We start from the raw sequence: 6,928 nt of genomic DNA on the forward strand, positions 1-6,928 counted from the left end.
TCAAATCAATGGCAAAACCCCTTTTGACTCAAAGGGGACATGGTCTCATTCCATGGCACTATTCTCTGATTAAAGGCAACTAGCCCCAAAGTGGTCTGGAGCCACAGGTATGAATTTCTTGACTTCTAGGACTCCTAGGAATTTCTTAACTGCTACCTAGAGATTATACAGAAATAAATAGAGCTGGTCTAGTAGGGCTATTCTTCAGTTTGGATTTAATATAGAATTTCTCCTCCTTACCAGCAGCTTTTTTAAATTTGTAGGTTAAAAAAAAATGTACTTGTGATTTGCCACACCCGCCTGTAGATGGGGAAAATGGGGGAAGGAATACTAAAGAAATACCTGGATAAATAACGATGTAGGAGAGTGCAGAGTTGCTTTTGTGCTTGAGTTTACCTTGTTCCAAAAGCCACGGGAAACCCTGAAAGAGATGTAGGCAGCACTACAGCTCGCAGGAAGCATCACTGCGGGAAGATGAGCAGACACTTCACCACTGTGATATAAATAACTCTGCTGACAACCTTTCGGGAACTAAATGTCATGTTCTACTCAGGAGATGCTAAAGACGTGTTGCAGACTACAGAGCTGGGGTTTCAAATTAAAAAAAAAGCATATAAATGACTAAAATATGCTGTTTGTGTCAATTCCCTCCAACTTGCTGATCGCTGTATTGTTTGCTTGGCTTTTCATTTGTGCAAAAATTGCAGTGGAAGGGTTAATTTTTTTTTCTATTCCGTAGTCTGGCGGGAAAGGGTAGAATTGTTTCTTTTGTCAAAACGTTCAATAAAATTTCCCAGCAAATTTCAAAATAGATGTTCTTTCTACCTTTCTGCATGCAGCAGGTCAGCAGTGAATGACGCCATTGCCAACTGAACTAGTGTCCTGTGTGAAATGAAGGGATGCTCCTAACTATCACCATCATAAAAACCACCCCCATCACCACCTTCCGCTACATCTCTACCATGATCTGAAGAGAGTGGCCTGGAACAAGAGTTCAATCTTCATGTTGTCTTCAGAGAGGTCTATCTACTTTACTTATCTAGGTACTTGTAAACTCCCCTGTACATAATATCTAAGGTCATGGAATGAATAGGAATGGAGAGTCAATTCTGGTGTCCTTTTCTCTCTAGAAATAGTCTCTCCAGATCATGGCTGAGGCACACCAAGGACATGGATATGTAGAACTCTTAGGCCTTCTTCTCTAATCCGTTCTCTGCCATATTAATTCTCTGCCATCTTCAGTTTTCACTGGCTAGGCAAAACAACAGAACTCTATTTGGCATTGCCAAGTGTTCAGTGTGAGGTTACATGCTGCCTGGGTACCTTGCCTTTCAAACTGGTGCTGTGGTTTTTTTGCTTCACTTCTATTGAAAGCATTAAAATTGCTGTGTTTGTGTGTGGTTTTGCTTCATTCCACACTGACTGCAGAATATATGCAATATTATAATCACAAATGCATGTATTTACTGCACACAGGGAATTTCTGACCATTACAATATGTGTGCGGTGGTGTTGTAGCCATGTTGGTCCCAGGGTGTTTGAGACAAGGTAGTATTTTCTTTGGACCAACTTCTGTTTAAAGAGACAAGCTTTCGAGCTACACAGATCTTTTTCAGCCCTGTGTACCTCAAAAGCTTCTCTTTCACCAGCAGAAGTTGGTCCATAAAAGGTATTTCTTCCAACTTATCTCTCTACTTATCTAACAGTATTATAGCTCAATAGCTCTTCATCCTCAAATGTCCAAACTGCTTTTTTCTATGAGAGGTTGTACTCTTATGGTGAAACCCTAGGGATGGGTGACAAGAAATCCAGTAGGGTTCCTCTCTTGTATAGTCCTCCTGGTGCTTCCCTAACATATGAGGTTTGTAGAAACCACAGAGATGTAGCCCTTGAACCTGGGATACCTATAGGGAATTTTGTTTTGAATCTCCACTACCTGTTCCCCCGTACTGCGCTTTTCTCTGACTGTACAGCTGAAGAAAGATACCCCTAGCCCCCAGTGCCTGTGCAATACAATTTGCAGAGGATTCTCTATTCAAGAAATTCTTTCCAATTGCAGTGATTCCTTTCTAAGTAAAGTTCCATTGCATACTTAATCAGCAGAGTGAATGCAAAGAATTTGATTTGTTTCCCCTTGGGGTAAAGCAGGTGCTGGGCAATGCTCTTCATCCATATGGACTTGCCAATTTAACCCCCCCACCCCACTCTTGTCCCTGGGGCCCTCTGCTGCAGCACCTACCACCCTTAATGAGCTATAAGATTGCTGAAGGGTGGGTGGCATGCCTGCCCTCAGGTGCCTCAGCGTGCTGCCTCCACAGAGCTGTTGCTGATCCAGAGTGTGAGTGACTGGAAATGGAAACTGGGGAAAAGAACTATTCCATAAACCAAAAATGGAATCACTTATAACAGCAGTGTGTTTTCAGGGGAAGGCAAAGATGCTACAACTAAACGGCAGCAGTTTTGTATTGTACAGCATATGTAGAAACCAAGTATTTGTTTAATCTTTTGATCTGTCAAATGAAAGGATTGATCACATGAGAATAAATTTAATACACATGGGTTTAATTACCACAACTGGGTAGGCAAACAAAGTATGCAAAATAATACATTTACACTGTGTGTGTGGGTGTGTAATTACAGCTGGGCAGAAAACAGATTTCTCCCCCTCCCCCCCCTTGTCAAAAACAAACATTTTCATAGAAAATTCCTGAGCAGCCGAGCCCATACGACTTTTCTTTCAGAAATTTTTGACAAGATTTTAAATTTAAATATGAAAGCATAAAACCCTAGTTACTTATACTGTCTGTGCACGCATACACACTTTAGAACTGACCAAAAATGTCAAATTTCTGATGGAAAATCTGGATTTTATTTTCAAAGACCATTTTTATGAAAAAGAAAAGTGTTTGTTTTTTCAACTGGTTTCTAAACCCTTGCCTGCAAACATGAGGGCAGAGACCCATTTTAACCCACCCCTCTGACATAGATAGATAATGCTTTAGACAAAATAGCTTCTCTTTAATAATACTCGGTGCTTAACAGGCTCCATCCTGTTCAACATCCATGAATATTCCTATTGTGTTCAATGGGATACAAAGATATTCTTAAGTGACTCGCCCAAGACCACACTACAACTCAATGATAGACGAGAGACTAAAGCACCGGGGCTCTGGGTTTCCATTCTCACTTGCTAATCACTGGACTACATCATCTTGTACTTAATATCTAAAGTTATGCCTACACTTACGATAACAGGTGGAGTACATACAGTGCATCCCCCTCCTTAATGTGGGTTTAAGTAGCAGTGTAGATGGTGAGACACTTGTTAGATGAGTAGAATAAAGACACACTAGAATCTTCGGGTTTATACCCGACAAAGCTCAATACATACACTCACCACACTGCTATTTTTAGCCGTGTAGTGTCCTGATGCCTCCCTACTGCCAGATTCTGTCACTGCTGCCTCTAGGTCAGGAGTTCTCGCAACAAATTTTTGGTAGCTGCCGAGTGCTGTCGCCAACTCTTGCTTGTCACCACTCTGACCATTTTTCCTAAAACAATGAACTTAGGAAAACCAAATAAGCACCATATACATGTCCAAATCATCATTTATTTATGTAGGATTTTTTTTCCAGACTCAATAATAAAAGTAATGTAGAGTTGTCTCTATTCTTTACTGGACCTAAACAGAATAGAAAAACAAGTAAGGTGCTTTGCATGTTCTTGTCTTTTTTCTTGTTGTTTCTTTTTTCGGTTGGGTTTTTTTGTATGTATGCATGTAGACAGACTTGCTAGCTACTAGGTCTGCTGTGAAAAGTGATATTAACAAACATTACTCAGCCCTGGCAAGCCCAGGGACAAATTAAGCCCTAGATGGGGAGGGGGGTACAGAATAAGGAGGGTGAGGGGAAGGAAGACTGACCAGGAGGCTGCGGCCTCAAGAAAAGTCTTGGGTGGCTGCATTTGAGAAATGCTGATGTAGCTGCTTTTCACTGCAGCATGTAGCTACACATACTACATGCCACCACCCGTGTAGACAAGGTCTAAAATACTTTGTGTTGTCAATGCAAATTAACAGTGGGAGCGAAAATGTAATAAATCCGAGAAGTGTGCTGATCTTAACAATGCTGCTGCACAAACAGACGGATTCCATTAGAAACAATAAATAAAAGCGAATGGGTTCACATAAGGGAGGGTCAAACTGAAAACTATTAAAATGTACTTAAGCGTGTCTCTTTAATCTAATCTGTATGTATAGAGATCAATTTTTCAATTAACACACATTGGTTAAATTCGTTGAACTTATCTGCAAAGGTTGAAGAGTTGTACTTCCACTTCCCTCCCCTGCACTCTCCCCACTGCAAGGCATATCTGTGCACAGGCAAGCATCAGTATAGGAAGTTTATGATTTGGAGCAGATATATGTTAGATTGGGTGAGATGCCAAACTCAGCCTGCTGAGAATTCATTACAAGCTGAGAATTTAAGCAGAGCACAGATCACCAACGTTTAATGATGTGCGAACCTCCAGATGTGAAATTCAGGTTGATCTCCCAAAGCTTTGATCTGTTTCTGAACCTCTGTTCTAGAGCTATCAGATTAGAGATCTCAAAGCTTGCTTTTCTTATTTGTTGATCATTAGGAAGTGCAGAAGCATGCCACAAGCAAAAGGTTTTGATCATGTCAAGTTTATCTGAATGTTAACAGTTCTGCTCAGTCTGAATTTCAGGAGAACATTTAGGTCAGTTACTGGGATAGGCAAACCGTTTGCTAATAAAATAAAGAAATTACCCTAAGTGTTATGAGACTCATTTTTGGTTTGGCATCCTTAACTGCACTTTCAAGTACATACGGTGGCCATATGTGAAAATGTGCCAGTAAACAGGAACATTGGAGCAGGAGCTGATAAGTCCATAGATGTTGAAGAGCTTTAGTTTCCCTTGAAACTTGGAATCATAATTTAAATCTGAATTCCTGGCACAGAGCCAATTTCTAGCCTTACAGATTCTAACCAATTTAGGGTCCTGAATCAGCAAATGTAAGCTTTAAGCTTCACTTCAATGGGACTTAAATATAAGTGTAAAATTAAGCATGTGCTTAAGTGCTCTGCTGAAACATGTTAGGTTTCCACATGTGCAATGGATGTGCTGTCACATTTGGCTGGTGCCTAAGTTTTCTGAGGATGTTCCCTATATCTCTGCAAGCTGATTAATGCTTTTTTTCAGCGCATTGTTTTAACAAAGGACAAAAGCTGAATATTTTGCTGTGGAATTTTTGTAGCATATTTGAGACTAATTGCGTGTTGATGGGAAGTGAATCAAACTTTTGCAAAAATAACTGGAAGGAGCTTATTATTTAATGCTACTTAAGAATTAAATTTCTGACTCTGGCTCTTCAGAATTGCCAAAATCAGCCTCATAGTCAATTTCTGTAGTACTAGAAAATGTGAGAGTGTGTATGTCTTGATACGGTTGGTGAAATCCTGGCCCGCCGTGAAGTCAGTGGGAGTTGAAATATAATTTCCCAGCAAATTTCAAAACTATATGTTCGTTTTCACTTTCTGTAGCATCAGGTCAGCAATGAATGACACCATTGCCAACTGAACAACTCTCCTGTGTGAAATGAGGGGATGCTCCTATGTATCCCCATCATAAAAGCTGCCCCGATCACCACCTTCCGCTACACCTCTACCATGATCTGAAGAGACTGCTTTTGGGAGGAGAGGCTTGGAACAAGAATTCAGCCTCTGTGCTATCAACTTCATCTGTCTACATACTTGTAAACTCCCTTGCGCCATGATATCTAAGGGCATGGAATGAACAGGAATCAAGAGTCAATTCCCGTGCCCTCCTCTCTCTAAAAATGGTCCCTCCAAATCATAGCTGAGGCACACTGAGAGCATGGTTATGTAGAACTCTTAGGCCGTTTTCACTGAGCAGCTCTCGGCCACATTAATTCTGTGCCATCTTCAGGTTTCACTGGCTAGGCACAACTATACAACTCTATCTGGCATTGCCAACAAGTGTTCAGTGTGAGGTTACAGGCTGCCTGAGTATCTTGCTTTTCAAACTGGTGCTGTGTGCCTTGCTTCACTTCCATTGACCCTGGGCTATGGAAATATGGTCGTTCTCAAATTAGAGCGTTATAAGCACAACATGTTTTTAAGTTTAATGATTCTCAACCCATGTGATGGAACAACAATGCAGCATTTCAGAGTCAGCTGCTGTATCAGTTTGAGGGAGAGATATTTTGGCTATTAGTGCTGTCAAGCTGTCACACTGAGTTTTTTTTTAAATGTCAGGGTTTGACTATTTAGTCACTTACACCCATTTTAGCATACATCCATTTAAGCATTTCCTGATTAGGGTGCCAAATTCAGGAAAGTACTTAAACATGTACCTAGCTTTATGCACATTAGCAGTTCCACCTGTGGACTATGCACATGCTCAAAGTTAAGCACATGCTTATGTACATTCTTGAATTGGGGTCCTTGGCTGTGGTAAGTAAAAAGAGAATGAGGCCCTCTGAATGTACCTATATTCTCTCTTTTTCGCTGGGGCATGTAGTGATGCTGTCATAAGTCCTGCTGGTTTAAATGACCAAACAATTAGCCTTAAAGAAGCAAACTCTTTTTAAATGGTTTAAAGGATCTCGCTTTCTCTTTCTCTCTATATTTATCATTTATGATGTTTTTAGATGCCTGGGATCAAAATTAGGGCTTGAAGTTTAGTTCTCAAAGCTTATTTTAAAGCAACTTTTTCATTTGTCTCACTTGGACAAAATTCTATTGCTGTAACGTAATTGTATGAGTGACTGTGTCTGTTTAAGTGAATGGTTTAAGGTTACTATATTAAAGTGAACATTTCAACTTGGCTAACACAACCACTGAATAAACACATATTGATATTATAGAACAAAATAATGTATTA

This window comes from Eretmochelys imbricata, chromosome 10 (genome assembly GCF_965152235.1).
Source record: "Eretmochelys imbricata isolate rEreImb1 chromosome 10, rEreImb1.hap1, whole genome shotgun sequence".
NCBI classification, from domain to species: domain Eukaryota; kingdom Metazoa; phylum Chordata; order Testudines; family Cheloniidae; genus Eretmochelys; species Eretmochelys imbricata.